The sequence below is a fragment of the Marmota marmota genome, unplaced genomic scaffold (genome assembly GCF_001458135.2).
Source record: "Marmota marmota marmota unplaced genomic scaffold, marMar, whole genome shotgun sequence".
In the NCBI taxonomy this organism is placed as follows: Eukaryota; Metazoa; Chordata; class Mammalia; order Rodentia; family Sciuridae; genus Marmota; species Marmota marmota.
Genome location: NW_026000242.1, coordinates 23,291,125 through 23,316,996, shown reverse-complemented (window position 1 = coordinate 23,316,996; position 25,872 = coordinate 23,291,125). Strand labels below are relative to the sequence as shown.

General features: G+C 32.1%; 1 protein-coding gene across 1 annotated transcript in view; it reads left to right on the top strand.

Annotated features, from left to right (window-relative positions):
• Window positions 1-2,716: 2,716 nt before the first annotated feature.
• The window catches only part of Cntn5 (contactin 5), a 1,225,793-nt gene continuing 1,202,637 nt past the window's right edge, over window positions 2,717-25,872 (top strand). The window contains exon 1 of the mRNA XM_015489961.2: window positions 2,717-3,800. The gene's annotated coding sequence lies outside the window, so the exon portion shown is untranslated. The remainder of the gene's footprint in view (window positions 3,801-25,872) is intronic.

Genomic DNA, 25,872 nt, shown 5'->3' with positions numbered 1-25,872 from the left:
AGCAATAAAATAGAAAATGCAAATGCTGAAAGCAGTTCAAAAAGGTAAAGCAGGAGGATTGAAGAAAGACAATTGATCTAGATTTTAATTGAATATTGCTGTTCCCCTTTACTTATACTATAATTTGGAAGACTATAATAATAGTAATAGTTATGATCTACTAACTAGAACCTTATATGAGTAAAATGTAGAGAAACAGAAAGTAGGATTTGATTTAAAGAAAAAGTCTGTAACACAAACAAAACAAAAGCTTAGAGGCAAATCAACTGCTACAGATGTGCTACATCTGCTTGCTTGCCCACTGGGGACTGGCAGATAAAGAGATTAAGACATTTACACAAAGATGGCTAGACAACAAGATCAGATAAGCAAATAACTGCTAGGTAGAGGTACTATAACCCTAGCATGAAAAAAATTACCTACAAAGTCATTTAACCCACTTGCAAACAATATTTTTAATTCATTCAATGATCAAAGACTACTTCATTAGTATAGAGAATAGTTGGTGAATTCCAAAATGTCACTGACATTGTCAAATAAAGAGAACTAAGTGATATTTGAATAATATTTTATTAAGTGACAAACATTGGGATTATATAATGGCATAAAAGTTCCACATCTATTAAAGAAAAATAGAAGATAGCATAAAAATCCCATATTTACATGACATTAGTGGAAAATTTTAATTACAGCATGTGTGAAAATATTTGGTATGTGCTTGGAAAACAAGTTAGTTTGTTTCTCTTGGAAGAATTTCTACAAAGATATTTTTCATACTTAAAAAAAAACAGTTTCTTGAATTTCATATATTGGCCTGCTTATGCTTGAACCATGTAAAGAGGACATAGACATGAACATGATCACTACTGCCCTCACTTTCCACACAAAAATTTAAAAATATACAGCACAAAATAAAATCCATGATTGCAATTTTTAAATTTTTTTTTCTGAAAAATGAAGTCAGATTAATAATATGTGTATTACATATGTAGAAATTAATATGGAACATATAATTGTATAATCCAGCAAAATGAAACATTATAAGTTATAAAAAAATAAGAGTAACTATAGCTACTCTTTCTGTTTTCTGAAAAAAAATGTAGCCATGTTACCTGGTCAACCCCAAATAATGACTTGAAGTCCACATTCTCAATTTTTACTAACAAAAATAGACCCCACCATCTCTGATTAATCACATTCAACATCTCCTTTCTTTCCCTCTAAAGTATTAGAAAAACCTCAAAAGGAAAAATGTCATTACATTGCCTACATCTGTCAAAAATACATTCATGTCCTGTTCTTGTGATGTTTTTGTCCCCTTTATAAAAATTCAAAACATCATAATTCTTCAGATTCTTTGATCAAAAGAAAGATGTAATCTATCTGCATCTTGTGGTAGGTGAACTTTCTTATCCATTGCTGATTGTGGGAAGATACCAGGAGTCATGTGACTGATGGTGTTTCTGTTTCTACATTGGCTACTAGCAATCTCCCTGGTAAACTTAAGGCTATAACTAACAAAAGTCAAGGAAGATTTCTGTACAAACTCTGTTTCTGTCTTCATCGCATCTCTGGTATTATCACTTTATCTTATGTCTTGATTTTATTGATGCACATTTTTATCCATTTTTAAATTAATATATTTCTATAAGTCAACTTACATTCTTTTGGGTCAAGACTGGTTGAAAGAAAATATGTGAAATGTATAATATAAGGATTCAAAGAGCTAACGCTATCAAATCATGTGTAATGGCAAGGTATTCTAGGAGGACAACTATCAATCAGCAAGCTCACTGTTTCTACCTTGCCTTAAGTCTCAATGTGTTCAGTTATAATAAACATTTAAAGACAAAAAGAGAAGTGCTTCCCACAATAAAAAATATGTTTTAAAGCTCTTAGACTTTGAATCTACTTTGCAATATATTTAAAGAGGTTGTAAAAATCCTGGTGATTCTCTTTGTTAACCAACAGCCTGATACAGGATTGAAGCCACTGAAGCAGAGGAAAAGCCCAGAGAAGTCGAATCGCCACAGCAATCCTTCAGCTAACACATAAAGAAAATAACCTAATTACTGGAAAGTGGGAACAAGAAAATAAAAAGTATGGAAGGGTAGAGAAGCATTAAATGGGAGCACACAAATTTGTCTTTGCTACAGAACCAGAAATCAACCTAGATCCTGAGGGTGGCCATTAAGAGCAGACGGGGTGTTTGCACAACATCCGTGGATGAATGAGAAAAAACCAAGAAACAGGAAAAAGACTAATTTTAATTACCCAGAAAAGCTGCTAGAGAAAGAACTGAGAGCTGGTGGTAGACGGCTTACAGCTACAGGCTGCATGGCACTGTACTCTCCTTGCCAATTAGAGCCAGTCAGACCCCATTGGGGAATTAAGTGAGCAGAGGAAGCAGTCTCAGTGCAGGGTCAGGTTGGACTCACACACACTTGAAAAACGGACACCAACCGACACAGGTGCGACCTGAGACTCCCTCACGGGTTTATGTACAGACACACAGGAATAGAACACAGTACGTAGGCTTTCCTTTCCACTAAATACAGGTGCAAACCACATTCTCTATAGAAATACATTGCAAAGAGAGGTATGTAATTTAACAAACACTCAATTACCAATCAGACGAATTGAGGGAACTGGAGAATGACTCAAAGACTCCAAGAGAAAAAGTAGAAGGGAAACTGGCAGAACAATGGCACTAAAGCTGCCACACTGTGGATTTACTACCTGTGCTATTTTTCCAATTACAGCCATTGTGATATAAAAATTCAGAAAAAAAGAGCTGCTGTCTGAGACTAAGCCGGGTATTTCCTTAGCGTTTTTAGAACTGACACGAAGCAACAACAAAATCAAGGAGAAATAAAAACAGTTCCAAACCTAATAGCCCTCAGATGAAACTAGCAAGGGTATAAACAAAAGAGAAGTGCTTCCCAGTCAGGACCTAAGAAAATTCTCCAAAGTGAGAAAGTCCGCTCTGCAAGCCGACCTAAGTGAACGCGTGAGTCTGTGCGGCTGCTGTCAGAGGTAAAAGCCAAAGACTTGGAATCTGAGGGGAGAGAGCGAGGAGCAGGCAGGAGAGGAAGGGACTCTGCCTCTGTGATCTCCCCGTGCAGTCTTCAGCCAACACGTTTGCTTTGTAATCTATGAATGTTAAATACCGAGAGGTTGCAGAGCAGAAAAGCCTGGGCAAGCCCTCCATACTTAGGAGGCAAGGGGAATACCGGTAGACTAGTGAGAGGAGCGCAGCAGCATTTAAAAACCTTCTTGAGGCAAACAGTCTTTTAAACCCGGGGACATGCTAAATGAACCTTTTCAGCGAGAGGCAGTGAGGCGCTGGGCGCGGGCGACAGCGACAGCGCGGGCGAGTGGGGAGGGGCGAGGGACCGCTCCGGGAGGACACAGCCAGTCAGAGGCGCGGGGCGCGGGGCGCGCGGACGCATTGGAGGAAAACACTCGAGCCCCAAACACACCAGCCGGAGGAGGCGCCGCACCTACTTCCCAATATAACCAACTACAGAGTGGGGGAGCGTAACTGCAAGAAGGCAGCAGCCAAAGTGCCATTAAAGCTCTGGGCGGAAAGGATGCGTTACCTGGGTCCGGTCTTCTGGGAGAGGCAGGGCAAGCTGGAGGATTCCCTCTGAATGATTAAAAACTCCGCAATTCTCTTCTGCCACAGGCTGACAAGGACCCAAGGAACTGCTCTGTCTGAACTGTGCCGACGGGCAGGAGGATGGGAGACAGGAACTGAGAGTCACAGAGGAAGGACAGGGGAGTCTGGCATCTCATTGGTAAGTGGCTGACATTCCTTTACCAGTGACTGCTTTCTGTGATTGTGCACTTCATCTCCCAGCCACTTAGGATTTTTGACACACTGGCTTCTGCAAAACCATCCTTTCTTGCCATGTTGCCAGAATGTAAAAAAAAAAAAAACTGTTAGATGAAGCTTTTCTTTTCCCCTTTTTCCTTTTTTACAACATGCTATTTTTTCTCTGCTTGGATTTTATGTTGAAAAGTTGAAGCGAGAGTAAATATAACCCTTTTGCATATCTCCTAATGTCACCCAAAATAGGAGTAAACGATTCATACAAACAAATTTTAAGGTAATATATACCAGGATGGGGTAAGAGTGTTCCTACAAAACAAGCCAAATGGTCAGAAAAAAAAGGGATGTTTTTCTCAGGTACGGACTGTAGGTCTTATGCTGGAGCAATGTGTTTTTGAGAATACAGCCCAAATAACTGGGCATCTGGCAGTGCAATAACTTGTTAAAATTCAGAACAGATGCTCTATAAGTGGAGTTCTGCAAAGTTATGGAAACTGAGAAAAACAATATCTTGGACTTTTTTTCTAAATGTTGCACAGGAATGTGGTGGATTAAAAATATGAAAATATGTTCAAAGATCCTTATTTTTATTAGAAAAAGTAGGAAAGAATATTTTTGCACATAGATAAATATGATGTACAGAAAGCTGTGGATTACTAAGACAACCTGAAATTTTAAGTTGGTTTAATTAATTTTATTTTATAAAGAACAAAAATCCATCACATTTTTAAAAAATTGTATAACTTCTGTAGTATGAAAAATACAATTCAATGTGGTGATTTTAATACAGGTTTGAAAGCAAAAACTTTTAAGCTGTTGTATATACAATGCTTTACCTACATACATTTCATCTGATTGTTAATTTAAAAGAAATCATTTAGGGAGTCTATACTTCTACTTTCATTCTGAATGTTAGCTATGGAAGTAAGTATGAAAAAAGTTAATATTAATTAAAATACTAGAATTTAATAATATAGACAAATAGTCAAATTTAAAAAACTATTGGAAATGCAATTGGTTGCTATTGAATTGCACCAGAGCTATAGAAATACTTATGAATACCACAATAAACATATAGGAGTACATCATGATTAATGCATTGACCCTAAGTATGAAATACTTACTAATTATTAGAATATTTGTTTTGAAATGCCTGTATTCAATTTTGAACAACTCACACATGATTCTTTGCATCTTTTTCTATTTCATGCTTAAATTGTTATAAGTTCTGTGTGGACCAGTATATCAAGTCTTTAACTTGTCAGGAATATGTTTGCCTTGGTCAAATGTAAAGCAAAAAATTACCGTGGAAGAATGTGCAAATAAAACAAAGGATTAAAAAGTAAAACATATTACATACAAAAATCAACAAACTCTAGTTAAGTAAAGATAGAACAAGATTCAGAGCTAAAAGTTAACTAAAATATGAAATGTGATATAAAAACAAGAATTTGAAAAATAGCTTAGCTGGTGTCTAAGAAGATGATAATAAGGCATACTTGAAAAGAGAAAGTCAATAGAGTATTTATTACAAGGCAAGTGCCAATTTTTCTGTGTAGGCGTTGGGGGAGCCCTTAAATTCTTCTTATGTAAAACTTTTGAAAATCAAAAAAATGAAAAGAAACATTAAGAATTTTACTTTTTGATTCCATGGAAACTCTATTCAGAATTAGAGTCCATAAAGGTTAGAAAAAAGAGCATTACCACAATGATTAACTAAATACCAGATAAGTTGTAAGATTAGTGTACACCTGGATGCTCTTGGCAATACATTGGAAAAGCTATAGTGGTGTGGGATTTTCAAAAGGATGGCTGATATACCTGAACATTTCTCAAGGTGATTAATAAATACTTTAACTATTAGGTGGTCGGAAACCCAATAGTTATGAGGTTGGTAAGTTAGAGAAGAACTAAAATCATATCATGCACATACACATAAATGTTTACTCAAGAAGTGTCATTATGAATTAGTTACTTGCAGAATATTAATCTTATGTATTTAATTAAGTAAAACTCTATTAGAAAAGTGACAAGTTTGGCTAACATATATTTTCTTTTTTATTTAACAATTCATAACCATTCACCACCTTCAGGGTAGAAGTGAGTGGGTATGGTTTGATGTTCAGACTTAGCATTAAGGACCAGATGGTGTCAGTAAAAGGTAGAGGACTCTCTGGATAAAGAAAGTAAGAGGCTGCTATGCTGACCAAGGCATTTGGAGTTCACATTACTTGTAGATAAAACAAAATACCTTCTTTTAAGATTAAAATAAAAAGATATTTTTTTCCATCTGGTTATAGTACTAGGAACATGATTTGACTATATATAACTTAGCTTGGCAAAACCAAAGTTTTATAGCAGGATTTGTTGCTTCCCCAATTCATCAAAAACTATTCTAGAAAATTATGAAGATATTTAAAATAGTGTGATTTTCTGAATCCAGTTTACCACACAGTTTTGATTACCTACAGTCTTTGAGTTATCTTCTTAAATATATCTTTAAACATTTCTACTAAGAAGTTGGCAGTTTTTTCTCTTAATTTAAATGGATTCTAAATTTATATTGTTTACTCTATAGAAATTCTGACTTCAAGAACTTAGATTTATTCCTCTCTTTTTTATTCTCCAAGATAGAAGCATAAAACAGGAGAGTTGTATGTTTCCGACATGAAATTTTTTAGACTGGTGTTAGGGCTGTGCACTGTGCTAATATGTTACATGAACTTCTTAGCACTTTATAGCAGGAAAGAGACTGGTCGGAAGCTCAAAGCAGTAGAATACCTACAGAGGTCTATTTTCTAAGCATTTGTGATCAATAACTCTACATTAGAGGCTCTTGCATTTTAAAAAGTAATGAAGTATATAAAACTCCTTAACACTTAAGTTTCGGATTAAAAACTATAATGAACCATGTTTTATCTCTCTACTCTTTCAATTAAATTTGCCTATTGTATGACTTTTTAAATATCCCAATGTATATTGTTAGAAGATTCTGGTAAGTGGAGTATAATCAGTTTCTATCTTCTAGACTTGAATGTTTTTGTATAATAAATAATTTTCATTTAAAATGAAAAAAAATAATTCTGTTGTTTTTAATACAGTGATAGAAGAAAATTTAAAAGGCTTTATTATATAAACACACACATAAATATATACATTTACTTTTTAGAAACCCAAGTTTTTATTATTAAATTATTTCATCAAAGTTATTTTATAATTTTTTTCCTGCTTTGTCTTATCAGTCTCTAAAGAATTTATGACTTAAAAACTTGCTGCCCTGTATTACCACTTTTTATGTGTTTTTACAACTAGATTTCTCTTAACAAAACAAGTACTACATTATTAAATTGCATAAACTTGTCTTAAGACCATTTTTTATAATTTCTGTTATATTTTACCTTTGAAATATACTTTCATAAAATGAATGTAGAACATTTTCATTCATATAAAAAACCTCCCTAAGTTAAAATACAAGTCTTTAATTTCATATTTCAAAGTATTACGTATTGTTCTCATGATATAGCCTATTTCCATATCAACTCATAACACTTAAATACTTGACAAAGTGTGGAAGTTCCTTTGTTAGTACAGGGAAATGGAACTCTCCAAGTAAACCATCAAGTGATTCCAAAAAGCAAATGAAAGTATTTTCTGTTTTGTGGAAATTGAAAGGCCAATGAATCTGTCATTTCTTAATCTAATATAAAATAGTGTGAGATTTATCATTTTTGAGAATCATGAGAAATTGTCAAAATATTATTTCTCATGCATTTCTTAATGTTCAATTCCTTAAATTGCTGCGTTTTTAAGGGATTCCAAAATGTTCCATTAGGTGCATCTGACAACACAGGTGTAAAATTACTATTCTTTTTTTTCTGTATGTCTTATCCATCCTTTAGCAATTCATAACCTAAAAAAATTGCTGTCCTATGCTATACTTTGTATGTATTTTCTCACATTATATTTCTCTAAACAAATCAAAGAAAATTTCCTATTTCCTCTGTGCTAGTTTTGGTTTCAACCACTCCATTCCTCAATTTTCATAGATAAAAAAATTGAGCTTTTGATGGAAAAGAAGGGACCTATTCATTTGTATACACGATTCATTAATCCCAGTTTTATAGATTCTGTGCTTCCAGGAAATATGAATATACTTAAGGGTTAATAACAGTGACAATGTGCACATTATTCAAATTCTAAACAGCCATATTATGGTAAAGGAGAAAAAAGAAAGTGTTAAATTTATCTAAGTAATGAAAGATTTTTCTTTACATTAACTGGAAAAACCTAATTACATGTGCAAACATTTAATGAGGAGTGTAGGAATCTCCTCCACATCATTCTTATAGCTGCCAAATGCTCAGGAAAAACATCTCATCTTCCATTACCCTCTAGCAGTAACTCTGTCTTATGGGGTTTAGGAAGAGAAAATTTGCTGATCACATAGGTGGTGAAGGGTTGATTGAAAATTGTCTTGACTTTGATATTCATAGTAGCAGAAACATTTGTTAAGAGGTTCAAAAAGTTGAAGTTTTTCTTGTTGTTGTTGTTGTTTTAGATATATAATAGGATAATAATATTTAATAATGCATCTACAACCACAACCCGTGGATTTATGTATTTTCACAAAGTTTTTCTATTTATAGGAGTTTGTATCTATAACTAATAGATAAATAGGACATTTCATGGGAAATTTACTTTTCAGTACATAGTTTAATCTCTATTTTATCAAATATTTAATTTATTATTTAAATGTACTAACTAAAATATTTTCTGAAATTAAACCACGATTAAAAGTGATGTTTGAAGAGGTTATAACATCTATTTTAATCCATCCAGCTTCTCAACATTGTAGTTTTATGTAAGAATTTGCTTTGCTTTATTTGATATTTGCTGAGATATTATTGTTCTTCAGTCTCTAACATTACAGAATTAGACAAATTCTGTGTTGATTAAAATTAATATTATTTGAAAGAAACAGTTGAGTGGCGATAGGGAATTAAAATAATCCTTATGTTCTAGAGAGAAATTTTTATTTAATTGGCATTTCATAATCACTAAATATGAGATAGTTCCCTGGACATGTGAACAGATAGATGAAAGTGCCCTGAAATATTTTTGAGAACTTTTGAAAAGTCCCATGTTTAATCTAAGTTAGATTTTGTGTTTTAATTTACTTTGTCATTTGGAAACTTAACTCTTCATATTCATAACTCAAAGATATAAATTTGCCTAATTTCGTCTCCCATACCACAAAAAATAACAAAACAATTTGTTAGTTACAATTTTTTTTGTAACATAAAGGAGATATTCAGTGTTGCAGACTTCAAGTTACAAGTTTTATAAGAGAATTGAAACCTTAACTTCATAATTCAGTATAATGTTATCTTCTGTTTCTTTAAATGCCACTGTTCTAATGATACTGTGTAATTAAAAGAGAGTTCCTGGTGCTAAAATAACTATTTCATTAAAAACCAGCACAAATCTCATCAATTATGGATGACCAGTTGTGAGAACACATAGGAAATAGTGACAAAATAATACATTTAGTCTTAGAAAGAGCCCTATAAAGCTCCCAGTCATTATGAAGACTGGTAAAGGGTGATACTAAGTGAGATTTCAACATTGCAAGTAATCAAAAAAATGAAATTAGAGCTCAGGTCTCTTAAATTTCTAGGTGGGAACAATTTTGTTTCTACTCTTATTTCCTGTGAAATTTTGGAATTATTTTTGTATCAATTCAAATTTGTATTAGGACATAGTATATGTAATTTCTTTCTTGCCATTGATTATCTATAAAACACTGGTTTTTAACATTAGAAAATTTATTATCCAATACCATGAACTTGGGAAATTGCTATGCCTACATTCTCTTAACCAAGAATTAAAGAACTTGACTGCTAGGTTGGGAACTCTTCCACATTGAACTTAGTGCGCATTCAGCAGCTAAATCTTAGAAAAGAAACTTTTGACAGTTTCAGTTAAGAACTTGGGAAGCTTGTGGAATATCACATTCAATTAGGAAACAGAAGAGAAGTCATTTTTCCCCATTGTTAGATATGGAAGGAAACACCCATTTCTTTTCTTGATGCTGTTTCTTCCCAGTTAGAGGTCTTATTTATTTATTTTTTTCAGTGATAAATGCTCAGTGGGAAACAGTGAAAAAAATCAATGAGAAATGAAGGTGAGGAATATATGGGTTGGCATGTTTTGAGTAAAATTGAAATCACAAGCTTCTTTAGGGTAATTGTGATTATAAATCATTTGATAACAAAACAAACTAATTCTCTGGAAGTACATACTTCTTTCTTAGTTATAAAATTCAGATATCAACTTACATATACATTTTACAGTCATAGTACCAAAGAAAGTTAAGAAATCAAACTTGGGTATACAGTAGTATTTATTCATCATTGTGTCTGAACCAAAGTTAATCTAATAATATAATGTAAATTAATTTAGAATTGATATATATTCTAAAATTTCTTCAGTGGAACTGAACATGATAAAAAATACAATCACCATAGAGCAAGTCAGTAGAAAGTGGCTTAAATATTGTTGGGTTTTCTAGTATAATATTTATTTTTACAGATGACTTCTCTTGAAGCTTTTATATTCAAATTATGATGAGTTTGTTTATGTTTGTGTTTATAAGAACTGAAATTTTAAGATTCCCCTTTCCTTTAAATACTGAGTATCTAAAAGTTATAAGGACAACTGTAGAACAGGTGAGGTAAAAGATTATGACTGGAGATTAATGTCTTATCTAAAGGTCACTTTTACTCTAAGCATGTTATAAAATTTTCAAAAAAATATTAACTCCAGTAGAAAATATAAAATATATTCTCTAAGTCAAACAAATAAGTGGTCCTTAACATAATCTGAATTTCTTTCTTGATATTTACTGGATTCCTAAAAGTTACTTTGGATTCCTTAGTATTTTCAGAAAACAGTAAAAAAAATACTCTTTAGTGAAAAAGAGAAGTTACTTGAGATTTAAGTTAAATGATCAAGTGACTTTATGAAAGTTTACCATATTAACTGTGTTAAACACAGATGACTATTTATTGTTCCTTGTTGTTTAACGTGGTCTTATTAGTGTGAAAATCAAATAGTAAAAGTAATGAAAATTACTTCCTTTTATATTTAAGGGAAAAAAATTTAACTCACTCAAATGGTCTATTGTAGACAGTTGTAGTACTAAGCAATGATACAAAGGTAAATAAGTAGTTCAAGACCTAGTAAAAGAAATGACCAGATAGGGTGAACATAATTCAATGTGAAATGTTCAATGATAGAATTACATATGACCAGTTACAAATTTTCAAAGTTTCTCTTTTTAAAGGCTGCTGTTATTTTTCTCTTCCTGAATTCATCCACCTTGAAATATTTTATCTTAACAGTGGTTCTCTAATTGCTGCATTTACCTCCTGGAGCCTAAGTTATTTTGAAGTAAATTTGGTTCTAAGATTCACCTAACCACTTTAAATGAATGCTGTGTTTTTCCACATCTCATTATTGTGCTAACTTTAGTGTCTTAAGGCCATCAAGTCTGATGATACAACTGGGTCTGTGGCAAAATGAATGTGTCTGAGATGCAATGGAAAAACAATTCCTGCAGGTTGTTATAAATAAGTTTGATTTGTTTTAGGTATTAAGTATAGAATATTATTGTACTAGTTAATGAAACTTTTGCTTACATGACACTTTAAGAAAGCAGTATTAACAATAGTAGCAGAGCTAATTGTAAATATTATATAAATAATTTTAATAATTGATCTAGCATAGGGAACAATATGGGATGAGAAGATAGTGTGTGTCCATTTTAGGGTTTGGTGTTGACTGTGCAACTTATTTATTAGCTGTCTAATTTTAGACAAGTCAATTAACATTTCTTTGCATGTGAAATGGGAGTAGTGTCATTCAGCTGTGATAATATATAAGAAAAACTCTACATTTTAATGATGCAAAAACAACAGAAAAGTCAAAATATTAAACTGGGGAAAATGAATTTTTTTTTATCCAATTCTTTAGTTCAAGTCTTTGCATAAATGCAATGATATTCTACTTGAAGAAGAGAATACTGATATCTTGGGAAAATGAACATTGAAATAGGATCCTGTATATCTGAACTTTTATTCAATTTATTTAGATTGGCATTTCTTACAAACCTCGTGTCTATAACCCATGTGTTTTGGGAGGTCCAAAAGAAGGGAGATGTTTGATACTTGAAAATGGACAGGTAGAAAATTATTATATCTGTAATGCATAGCTTAATACTAAACTTAAGAAAATATCATAGGAAATATAACTGCAGAGAAATTGATCCTACATTCTGAGAATCTTAGAGAAACAGTTATGGTCATTCTGGGTATGGATTAAAGTGAATCCCCAAAGTGAGAAGCACTAAAACTTGTAGTATATTTGCATTTTAGATTGGCTAATATTCATTTTAATTTTGTTCAAAGAAGGCAGAAAGGAAGAAGATATGTGGGAGAAAGTAGGAAATCTAACTAATGTTCAAAAAACAGTTAGAAATATGTAACATGAAGGCAGTTGGACAATTCTGAGAAACTTTTGAAGAATCTGTATTTTGTTTAGAAGCAAGAGGAACAGTTTAGTATTTAGTTTAGGTGTTCTTAACATAAGGTTGAACTCTAGTTTTTCTCTTTACTGTAACTTGGACAAGTCATTTTCCCTCTTTCTCTCAGTTTATTAATCGCTCAAGAGAATTAGAATCAATGAATTTAAAAGAGTTAAAATGTTAATTTAAGGATTTTAATTCCACACCTGTGTGAATTATGAGGTTTTGATGAAGAGAACTGAAAGAAACAGAGCTCTAGGGGTTGGCAGCTAAGTGTAGGAAGGGCTCCACCAAAAAGATAAGACAAGGAAAGAGAAGTATTCATGGCATAAGGGCAGGGCAAAGAGTCTAGACTTGGGAAACTCAGGTTTAAACCGGACTCAGCTATTTCCTCATGTCTTTCTTCCCTGAAAGGGACATGATACCTTGGCAGATTCCTTCCCTATAGAAAAATAATATTCACCACTTCCTCATAATTTTTTTATAAAGAAGAAATGAGACATAAGACTGGGTAGGTCTAGAAATCAATGATCACCCTTTATTTCTCTAGTTAAAGATGCTTACAAAGTTTCTTTCTTGTGTGTAGGATGTTTAAGGCAGAAAAAAAATCATTTGAATTTTGTGCAGATATATCTGGGAGTTGTCACTCTAATTTTCCAAATATGAAGAAAATAACTTGCTTTCTCTATATTTATCTTCATTTGCTCACAGAGGCATGTTTCCTTTTCATGGTATTAATTTTATTTGTACACATTGAAAGTTATTATCTTTCTTTGTGTTATTTTGATTTTGTTATTTTCTTTTTGCCCTGAAAAAAGTAAGTCTTTTATGTTCTTTTACAAAATTATTTAGAGCATTGTTTCTATTTTGGAAGTAAGGCAAGGTAGGTTTGAACCTTAAAAAACAGCAAAATGGAATAGACTACATTAATTAATTCAATTATTGTCTTCTTCCATTTTAATTCCTTGCCTTTTTACTTTTTTTTTAAAAAGAAGGTAACCTATTAAAGTGGTTTGTGGTGTGCAATGCTCATTTACTAAAACAGAATGAAACTAAGATCTTATAAATAATGAATAGGATTGTATTTTATTGGGAAGATTTGATTTCAGTTTGCAAACATTTTAGAGATTATTTTCTATAGGTAATATTTAAATGTGTTACTGTGATGGTCTTATTTTGGTTTGATTTTTGGTTTGTCTACATTGGTAATAAGAGTTACAAATTAATACATTTAATTTCTTATTTGGTACATCACATGCCACTTTGTGCATATCCTTTATATTAGTACAACCAAACTCTTCCTCAAAACATTTACTATTCGACTATTGCAAACTATAAAGATGCAGGAGTAATTCTCAAACACATGCAGTTTATTTCAAAAAAAAGTGTAATAAGATTTTATAGGGTGTGAGGATTGGATAGAGAGCAAGAAGATAAAAGTCAAGGATGCAAGAAACACAGACAGGAGAGGGAACTTGAAAGAAAGCAATTTTCTACAGTTCAATGAGGAAGTGATTAAAAATATTTACGTCATGAGCTATTGAAAACACTAGAGTTGATATTTCACTTGATTTTTTTTTTCTTTTTAAGTATTGGGTATCAAACTCAAACCCAGTGGCATTTTATCAATAAGCAACATCCCCTGTCCTTTTGAAACAGGGTCTCACTGAATTGCCGAGGGTCTCACAAAATTGCCATGGCTGCCCTCAAACTTGGGATCCTCCTGTCTTAGTTCTCCTGAATGACTAGGATTTCAGGCATGAGCCAGCATGCCTGGCAATGCTTTACATGAAACAAAGTTATACATTCTGAATGTATTGTCTTATGATAACTTTAAGATATACATGATATATATAAAGATGTGTATTTTAAAAATTATCATAAGACAAATGCATTAGGAATATTTATATATAAAAATTTATATATATATATATTTATTAAACCATGTATATGAAGGCATATGAATTTATTTTATTTATATTCATATATATGTATATATGCATATGTGTATATATATATATATATATATATATATATATATATATGTATATATATGGTTTCTTGTTCCTAGTTGAGTGTGGAAATGCCAACTATTCAAAATTAGCATAGAGTTGCTTGGATATGTATTAATTTAGAGGAAAGACATCACCAACTGTTCTCATTTATCATTCTTATTATTTTCTTCTAGATTTTTTGTATGCTCAGATGTCTTGTAGACAAAAGAACTTAATGAATGTTTAAATTTAAAAAGAAAACTACCTTGATGTATTTTTCCAATTAACTGTTTTAAATGTTAATCTCTGGTTAGTGCTGACATTATGTAATGATTAGGTTCTCTATTTCAAACATTTTTTTTTTAATCTGGAGGAATTGCTCTATTATCATTTTTTTCTATCATCATTTTCATTTTAAACATATTAGGAGAATTGAAGTTTCCTTCAGAGGAAAAATACAAATAGATATATCTTCTTATTTGTCTTTTTCCCTAAGTGAAAGTAATACTAATACCATTTTATTATTTTGTAGAAGAATTGCAGAATTGCTTTCCAAAATTATAATAATAATCCTTATCACTTTGTCTCATAACTCTTCATTTACAAAGGCCTGAATATAGCCAGGTCAGGTGCAGTGGCACACACCTATAATCCCAGCAGCTGGGGAGGCTGAGGCAGGAGGATAATGAGTCCAAAGCCAGCCTCACCAAAAGCAAAGCACTAAGCAACTCAGTGAGACCCTGTCTCTAAATAAACTACAAAATCCCAGCTTTATGGTATTGACAATGGGCTAGATAAAATATAATAAAAATATTTTAATATGTGTCTATACCACAATTTTTTTTATCCATTTATCTATTGTAAGATGCTTCTGTTTGTATTTTGGCTATTGTAAATAATGCTCCAGTGAACATATACAGATATTCTGAATTGGTTGTGATTGCTCTTCTCTTAATGGAAAGTGGATTGCCAGGTCACAGTAATTTTTCCTTTTATTTCTGAAGGGATCTTTACATTCTTTTTCACAATGACTACACTAGCTTATATTCCATCTAACAGTGTTATGATTCCCTTCTCTTCACACCCTTACCACTACTTGTTATCACTGGTCCACTGTGTGTGTTACTGGAAATTCAGTGTAGGGTCATGCTCATGTGAGGCAAACACTCAACTTCTGAGCTATGTCCCCAGTCCTCTCTGGTCTCTTTATAACAGTCATTCTCATATGTGTGAGGTGATGCTTCCTTGTGGTTTTGATTTACAATTCCCTGATGATGAATTTCATATACCTGTTGACAATTTGTATGTCTTCTTTGAAGAAATGTCTGTTCAGTTCTTTCTTTGTTATTTGTTTGGTACCAGGGGATGGAATGCAGGGGAGCTTTACACTGAGGCACATCACCAGCCATTTTTGTTTGTTTGGTTTTAATTTTGAGACAGGTTTACACTAAGATGCTAAGGCCTCGCTAAGTTTGTGAGGCTGGTTTTGAACTTTTGATCCTCCTGCCTCAGTTTCCCAAGTGCGGGAATTACTGGCATGTGCCACCATGCCTGGTTCTTGTGTTTATTTTTAAATCAATTTATTTGTTATTTCACTATTGAGTATGTGACTTCCTTATATATTATTCACCTTTATTCAAAGTAGGAAAGTATGCCATTTGTAACAACATACATGAAAGTCCATATTCTTATGCTTAGTGAAATAGACACAGAAAGAAAAATGCTGTATTATCTCACTTACATGTGGAATTATTTTTTAAAAATCTGAGTGCAAAGAGTAAAGTAGTAGTTACCAGGAATGGGGGTGGTATAAGGAAGTGAATTGAGAATATAGAAGTCAAAGGGTGCAAATAAGTTGCAGTTTTAAAAGATGAATATGTCTGGGGCTAGGGATGTGGCTCAAGCGGTAGCGCGCTCGCCTGGCATGCGCAGGGCACTGGGTTTGATCCTCAGCACCACATAAAAATAAAATAAAGATGTTGTGTCCACTGTGTCTGGCTCTCCATGTCTCCCTCCCCCACCCTCTCTCAAAAAAAAAAAAAGATGAATAGGTCCAGAGAGCTAATGTACAAAATAAGGACTGTAGATAACATTGTTATGTTAGGAACTGGAAATTTGCTAAGAGAGTAGAACTGAGAAAGGTAACTACATGAGATGATGTATATTTTAATTCGCTTAATTATAGTCATCACTACACTAGACACATGTATATAAAAACAACATGGATTCTACCTTAAATTATCATAAAAAATAATAAAAATTATTTTAACTTTGCTACCCCCAAAAAAGAATAAAACAATTTCCATTGTAAAACACTCTTCCAGTTTCAGCCCTTAGCAGTACCGTCATCAGTACATTTTTATACATGTATCCTGTAGTTATCAGTGTGTAGTTCTTCCCATAATACATTAGAATATTTACACAACAATCAAAAATATGTATTCCTTTTTCTAACCACAGCAGATTAGTATTAGGTAAGCATATAACATGATTTATATAAATAGTCCTTCACTTAAAGTTATTTATCAATTTTTTCTCATATGAAAACACAAATATGAAATTAAAATTCTGATGCATGGAGTTTTGTATAAGTGTGATTAGATCTAGAAGTAGAATTGCTGGTCAGTGAGAATTGTGCATTTATAATTTTGGTTTTATTGCCAAATTGTCTTCCACAGGGATAATACAAATTAACACTTCCACCAGCAGTGTATTGGAATGTTTGTCTCTTTACACTGTAGCCAGCACAGTGTATTAACAAACTTCTTATTCTGTGGCAACAGAATAGATGGGATAATGAATCTTATTTTTGTTTTAATTTATGCTTAATGGTTAGAATGGCTTTTTTATATATTTATAAAACATTATTCTTTAGACCAATGTTCTTGCCCATTCCCTAGTTTAACTCTTATCTAGTTGTTTTTCTACCCCTTTTATGTATTAACTAGATACCAAGAAACAAATCACAGCCAAAAGTCAAAAGTGTATTCACACTTTGCAAATTTTTCTAATAAAATACATATCTGTGATAAATCAGATATATTAGTATAAATAATATTGCCTTCCTCTCCCCTTCCACCCTAAGCAAAAGATCCTGTACAGATACAACAAACACAAGACAATTCTACCTGGGGGTTAGGTGGAGCAGAAAGAACTTCATTAAAACACAGGCAGAAACAAAAACAAAACAAAATACACACAATCCTTGGTGAATGAGCCTTCCTTCTCACTTTCAAACTAGCCTTCCAAATTCACCCACCATCTCTGGTGAGGGACATCTTACCTTCACTTTTTTTTTAAAAGATTACTTTTTCCAGTGTGGTTTCTTTCATTCTATTCTTGAATATGTCAATTGTTCTAATGAAATAATCTTTAAAATGCTCAAGTTCTGTCTTATCATTTCTTTTCAGTAAAAGCTGTAATGATTCCTCAGGTGAAAGGATGAATTTCAGATTTTGCAGTATTCTGTTCAGAAATTTCACAATTGTTCTCTCTAGACTTCTCTACAATATAACAGTTCACAGATCTTAGATGAAACTACCTAACTGTCACTTTCATTATATTTCTCATCTCTGTACTTTTGCTGACAATATTTATTCTGCCACAAATCATGCTCCCATATACCTCCATGCAAATATTAGTCTTCCTATCAAATGTGTTTTAGTAATTTTTACACACTACTTTGCATAATATAAGCACCAAAATATGTTTTAGTTAAATTAGCCCTTCATTTAATTAACTTTTCTCAATATATAATGCACTAAATAATATCATGCCTAAATGATATCAATATTAAGAACTACTGCATAAAAATCAATTGTCTTTAGTGTAGTACAACACATAATGAGTTATTGGGACATTTTCATATTATACCTTTGCGTAGGTTGGGGTCTGGTCCTTGACCTACCAAGGTGAATTCCAATTCCACAAATTAAAAACTAGCTAAAATATCATATTTCTCTTTTCAGATACCAAAGTTATCATAGAAGTGTAATTTAGATGAAAATTGAACAGATATTTGCTGTTCCATTTCAAAGATTAATTTTAAATAATTCTCAAAAAATTATTTTGGTTAAATGAGTTTAAATCAAGTATGATTATCATGTTCTTAAAAATAGGCTTTTCTAGTCTGCTGTATAGTCTGATAACTGGATTAAAAACAGAGTCCATCAACTCAATGTTATAAGCTACTGTATAGCATGAGCAATGAAAATATGTGCAAGGGGAAAGGAAAAATAAAGGAAAAGAAAATAAATAAAAGAGGAAAACTACTAAAGAGGAATTGGTTCTAATAATTCCAAAGGTGTTTCTTAGCTTTTTAGATCATTGATTGCTTTTAAGTCTGGGAACATGCTATTATCTCCTTTATTACTCTTCTGCATCTCTCTTTTTTATCTTAAGATAACATTCTTTCAACTGTTCCTTCTGAACAAGAGCTCTGTGCTATTGATAAGAAAGAAATACTATTAAGGTGGAGAAAGAATTCATGTTCTTTTTTTTTTTTTTTACTTTTCTATCACTAGACAAACTCAGAAAAGCCATGGTGCTATTTATTGTAGTTTCTTGCCCTCAATAGAAAACACTAATAGTACAAATAAAATCAATGACCAAGACTTCCCTTTGAGATCAGGGAAAATAGAGAGTTTGCAGATGTCAAACACACATACATTCCAGAGTTACGCAATTAAAATTAACTTCTCTGATTATTTGATAGAGTGGTAAACAGTTGTTCAGCAAGTGAATGAACAAGTGAGTGTGTGTACCTGCTTCTGAGAACTGAATCAAGAGCAGAAAAGGAACTGATGGTCTTATTAGCCTGCATAGTCCTGTATTGAGAAAAGGATTGCCTGAAGGAATCAGCAGTACCCTATCAAACATTTAAAAGGAATGTTATTTGGTATTCCTCAATTTCTCTGAGAACACTTCAGAGGTTTTTACATTAAAAAAAAAGGTGTAGTAGTATCTGAGAGTATCAAGAAAATGAATTTTTAAAAAACCTCAAATTTCATGAGTCTATTTCAATTTGTTCCATGGTTTAGGCAATGGATTATTGGGAGATGGGGGTGAACACATTTATCCTCTATTTGGTTTACAGTTTCATTAGACTTATGCCAACATGATAAAGACAATTACATCCAATTTTTTTCCCCAGCAGCAGATGGATTGTACAGTGGAAATTTGGATGGTTTGGGCTATTTTATTATTGCTATTTAGAGGGGGAAAGTGCTGGAGAAAACGTCAAATGTGAAAGAGCAGGGTGCAAACTTTAAGACAAAGTTAAGGAAGAAAAGAATATAATCACTAGAACCAAAACCATGTTCTTACTGCACACATGCCCGTGTCTTTCTTAGTCTAAATGCTATGAAAACCCTCAAAGACTAAATGTATACCTTCAAGTTTTGACCATAGAAAAAGCTGCAAAAGCAGAGGCCTCTCATAAAATAATTACACATTGTAACTACGTTGTGTAGATATTAGATAAATCACAATTAAAAAGAGACTTGATATATTTGGTGAAAATTATTCCAAGCTTCATACTTACCAGTTAATTTAATTACTTTCCATTAAATTTACACTTTAAAATTTTGAACTAAAATAATAAATAAAATCAAGGAAAAGAAAACAAGAGAAATAAAAGGAACATCTAAATTTGCATAAAGTAAAAGTAAAAAAATAATTCCAATTCAATTCAGCCTCTTGTTCATTTGCTGCTTATTATGTGCAAGGCAAGTTGACACACACGTGCCATAACCCCAGTTTTAACTTTTAGCAGTGTATCAAGTATTCTATGAATGTTTTAGGCATAGAATAAAGTGTCACAATGTACATTACTTCAGTGTTTATATAGAACATATATGAAGATACTAAATTACCTATTTGCATATGCTTTCAATCACCTTTTATATATAAATAGAAAGAGCTGTCACAATTCTAAAGTATTTAGTATTAACATTTCTTTGGTCACAATTTTTGTGCTCACTACAAAAACCTACAAAATGTAATTAGTGGCCTTTCAGCTAATTATAATGAAGTACGGTTTTATTTTTGAAACTTTATCACTTTTTCTGGTATGGTTTTGGGGATCAAAACCAGGGCCTCATTCATGCTAGACAAACATTCTACCCCTGAGTAAAACGTGGCTTTATTTATCAATATTATCTTCCTTAGATTTGCTATATTAGGACATAGAATAATAACAATAAATAACACCTCCCAATCATTCAGTTTTCAGCAGAGAGAAGCATAGTGAATGTTACAGAGAATATGCAAATAAATATCTATTACATGAATAAGAGTTCACAATTCAATTTGATGAGTTTGAGTCAATAATAAAATTGAAATTTTTTTTAGACTTATAAAGCTTAATCTAGCTGTGCCACTTGCCTAATTTGGTGAATGGTGATTTCATAAAAATAATTCAAGTAATTCTTTTCAGGTGTGCATATGCCAGGATATTTTCTTCCTCATTCACTTTTCACTTTTTGCCCCTCAGACTAAAATGTTCCTTCATGTTTATCCACCTAAACAGTCTCTACCTGCATTTCAGTTCTAAAATTTGACTTCCCTAGATAAGCTGACATCTAATTTGTGTCTCATCATTATAACTCTTAGCAAAATAGTTCCTTTCATGGCATGTGTCATAATATATAATTATTTGAAAACATACTTGATTGTGCCTCCTTCTCATAATACATCTCCCATTTTAAACTTGAAAGATCCAAATTCTATTTTATGTTCAATAAGTAGCACAATGCCTGGAATACAGTGAGCACTTAATGTACACATATTGAATGAATGAATGAATGAATGAACAAAGATTTAGTCTGCACAGCTGTAATACCTAAGGAATTACTGTTTTCTTAATGTTCTCTCTAGCATGCTACTGTTATCTCACAGGGACTGCAATTCCTTCTCATATATTTAGATATGAATTTAAATTTATTAAAAACTACAGCTCTCTTTGCTGTCAGCTATTCATTCTATTCTAGGCAGCGTCTCCTTAGACCCCGAATTTATTCTCCCAGAGCCTTTCCTACCCTTATTACAGAAAAAAGAATGAATTTTAGGGAATGAGTTGTTTTTCAAACAACATTTGAAAAGCTCATTTCCTAGAATGTTGCTAAGAATTAGAGGATTAACACTGCCACAGGAATTAACTTCTAGATTTCATTATTTTATCATATTAGATTAATTAGAACTTGCACTTTATGAAAGATCAGGTGTGCTATACTTATCTAAAGAACAATAGAAAATGAAATGCCTAGTAATTAAGAAATGGGCATTTGATGTTTAATGAAAATAGACTATATGGAGTTTACTGTTTTAAAAATAGCTAAACTGCAGTTAACATTTAATTCTTCAATGCCTTTAAACTAAAAATGGTCAATTTCTTTATGACCACTGATTGACTTGTTATTTCCTTATATTAAATATCATTCACATTCATGTTTTTCTTCTCACTCTTGCTGACTCATGAAAGATAGCCTTGATTGAAAGAAAAAAAAAAGATTATAAAGAGCTCAGGATCTAGAATTTCTCCCTAAAGTTGACTCATAGGGCATCCAGAGTGGCCCATTCTCTCTAACATGCCTTTGTGTATGAACATCTGAATTCTTTGAAGGTAAAGACTAACTATTGAGGTGTTCAAGAATAAATGTGATTGATGTAAAAATGATAGTAAACAAACTGAACATGTTTATTATAATTTAAAGAAAATTCTTATGAAAATAATGCATTGAAAACCAGCAGTAATATGGAAATAGTCTACTCTGCCATTGGTGTGCAGGTGCACCCAGTGAGTACCATGATGGAGTTGAAGTGGGGTCTTGAACATCATGAGGAGTGAACACTGCTGCTGTCAGGTGGCTTGTTATTTTATCAAAGGCTTCAGCCATTCTTGGGCATCTGAAATGCACATCCCAGAAAAGAGCTCTGTGTAATTCATATATAGGTCTGTAACTCGTGAAATGTACATTTTGGAAATATGGGTGTTTACTAATGGATTCTAGGAAAAAACCTCATAAATGTTTTTCCCATTTACTCAATAAAATGTCTTATTGTGGCTTGTGTGTGTGTGTGTGTGTACATACATATATACACACACATGGCCTGTGTGTACACCCTCCCCCACACACACACACATGCACACGCGGTAGAAATAACACATATGGCAAATAAGAAAAAAATAACACTTTTAACATTGTCTCACATATGGTAGGCCAAGTCCCTCATTATATCTCATAAATAACTTTACAAATGAAACTTGATTAGTAGAAAGGGGTATCTTTGAAAGTTACTTAGTGGAAAAACGTTTATTTATAGAATACATAAACTTTTTTATATTAAAATCATCCACATCAGCATTCACACATTTATCTTTTTTATTTCTCTGTTTTGAGAGAGTATGAGGAAATACTATCATTTAAACAGGGCAATCATTATCTTTCTTTAAGTGAATAATCAAATAATAAAAAAATATGAATACATATTGAAATCATTTCAGCATATTAAAACCAAAAAATAATGATACCAATAATAACAGATTATATTTATAAGGAATTACTATTTTCATGGGCTTTTATATCATAGTATTCTAAAATCTTCCTCCATAAGTAAAACATATATATGTGGCATACAATTATTAACATGGAGAAGTGCTGATACACTTCCCAATCTTATTTGATTCTGACAAAAATCTAAAGTGTACTGTAATATGTCTTTCAAAATAAGGGATTTTGCCCAGGTGCGGTGTAAAATGCCTGTAATCCCAAAGGCTCTAGAGGCTCAGTCAGGAGGATCGAGAATTCAAAGCCAGCCTCAGCAATGGTGAGGTGTTAAGCAACTTAGTGAGACCCTGTCTCTAAATTTAAAAAAATACAAAATAGGCCTGGGGATGTAGCTCAGTGGTTGAGTGAGCCTGAGTTCAATCCCTGGTACCAATAAATAAATAAAAAATAAAAACAAAATAAGGGATTTAGATTGCAATAATAAAGTATAGCTTGTAAATACCATTGGGTATAAGATAAATGGATAATTTTACAGTTTTTTTAAAGCTCCAGTGACTGGATATATAAAATTTTGTACATCAGTTTTAAACAATTAATTAAGTACAAGCTAATCAAGAAATTCAAACCATCTGAGCAATAAAAATGACTTGTTATTAATAGCATTGACTGTTCAGCTTTTAAGTGTATATCTTCATAATCAAAACTGGTATTAAAAAATGTCTTACCAGTAGCACAAACTATGACAAAAACTGATATTTCCCTAGCTCATTACAAGTATCCCCTTGCTTCTGTGTAAAATATTTCAACTTCTGGATATATTTTATTGAATTATTTTTATTTACATAGGTATTCAAATGGATTTTTACTCTTAAAAATCTATAAGTTATGGAACCTTTACATAATTTATCAGCTGTGGTAAATTATAATTAATATTTTCAAAATGGTTTTAAAAGTTAATTTTTTATGAAAAGTAGCATATTTATCCTTTTTTCAATAGATAATTGAAAATAAAGCAAAATCATATAATGTAAAGACATACGTAATGCCAAAGATAATATTATGGCAGCTGAGTTAGAACATTTTATATAAACTTTCTATTTATTTGCATTTTGTCCACAAGACTTTGAAGTTAGTACACAGACTAAATCTTAAAACAATAGTAAATCAAACTAAAAGTTAACAGATAAAGATGAAGGTGACACTAAGAACTAAATCAGTGGAGTGACTTTTAAATCTTTCCTAAATAGGTATATGTACTACTATACAACCTAAGGCCAATGATGTCTTAATCCAAAAGTGATGTCAAATTATGCTGCTCTTATAGTACTATAATAACAGTCATTCCAAATACAATGCAAAGCACACACACCAGCTTTTAAAGGAAAAAAAATCAATATTGAAGGGGCTAATCTTTTCCATGTTTTCTCTATTTCCAATAATTATTCCACATAAGTAGTTACATAATAAAGTCTTACTCAGGATCCTCATTTAAATATTTTCACATTATTTAGCCATTAAATAAATTGCTGATAGGAAGTAGATACAAATAGATTTTTTATACTTAATGGAATGCATGTTTCATTGGCTCCTTTCTAAGTTATAATTCATCATAAGAAACGTTTTTTTCAATTCTCGGAGACTACCTGTCCTGCAACTTCAGTTTAGCAAAGCATTTTTTGACTAAGAGGTGGTACACCCATCAAATTCTATATCATTAGATGAGAAATTCAATGGGAATTTAGTCCAGTAAAATGAGTATTGTCATCGCAGCATTATTTACTTCCATAGTGCTTATCTTGGGTAAAGGATGTTTTCTGTGTGGATGAAATTCACCAATATGGCTCATCCTTCCATTTGCATTAGTAAGCTTTCATTTTACAAATTTGCTCTAAATAAAAAAAATCTATAACAACATCTTTTAAAATACTGCTAATTTTATATAAAGTGATGATTAATTGGGATTTTTCTGCTGCTTTTGCTGCTGCTTCAACCAATTCCTCTCACCTTTCTGGAAGAGATTTGGGAAACAGTAGTACCAAGTATTCTGCCTAATCTAGGTAGTGGAACACACTGTTGGGAATAGTAATATTGGAGGCAAATCATCCAGAGTCAAAATCCGTTGCTCCCTCTAGAACAATTTATATTTTTTGTCCTTCCCACTTCCTCATCTGTAATGACCTGAATTACAGAGAAAATTGAAGGTGGCTAATTATATTAACTTATCTGAAGCAATTGATCTAATTGTGGCAATTAACTTATTTGCAAATTCACTTGAGGTAGATAGAAAAGTAAAGCAGAATAGTAAAAGCACAAGGTGCCAGATTTAATAGAAATTTTCAATTTGTCTTTTGAAGTACAACTTGAATGAACATATTTTTATTTACTGACTACATGGCTTGGGTGCCCTTATTTCATCATGGGCCAATTATTTCAGGAGCATAACAAAAATCTGTTCACCATTATAGGATGAAAAACTGCATGAAATAAACATCAAAATATTCCCCCAGATAAAGAATGAAATGTAATAGAACAAAAGCAAATTAATAATGATTTTTTTCATGTTCAATATGTGAATTTTCTACATATGCAGTTCTTATGTAACTCTATTGTCAATTATGTAAATAAGATTAAGACTGATAAAGAAAAGCTGATTTTTCTGTTGAGTGCATATGTGTGGTGCTGGGAATTGAACCCAGAGCTATAGGCATGTTAGGCAAATATTGTACTAAAGAGGTACATCCCCAGCCAGATATGGAAATTAAGACTTTATATTTTTTCACATCCTTATATGACACTGATTATCTTTTCTATGTTTCTCATTTTTAAAAAAATAATAAAATCTTGCTTGTTCTATTTCTTGTTTTATTTCTAAAGAGTGGGTGGTACAGTGAATTTATTTGATGGGTAGAGTATTATACAATGAATTAGTTTCTGTGATAACTACGTATTGTT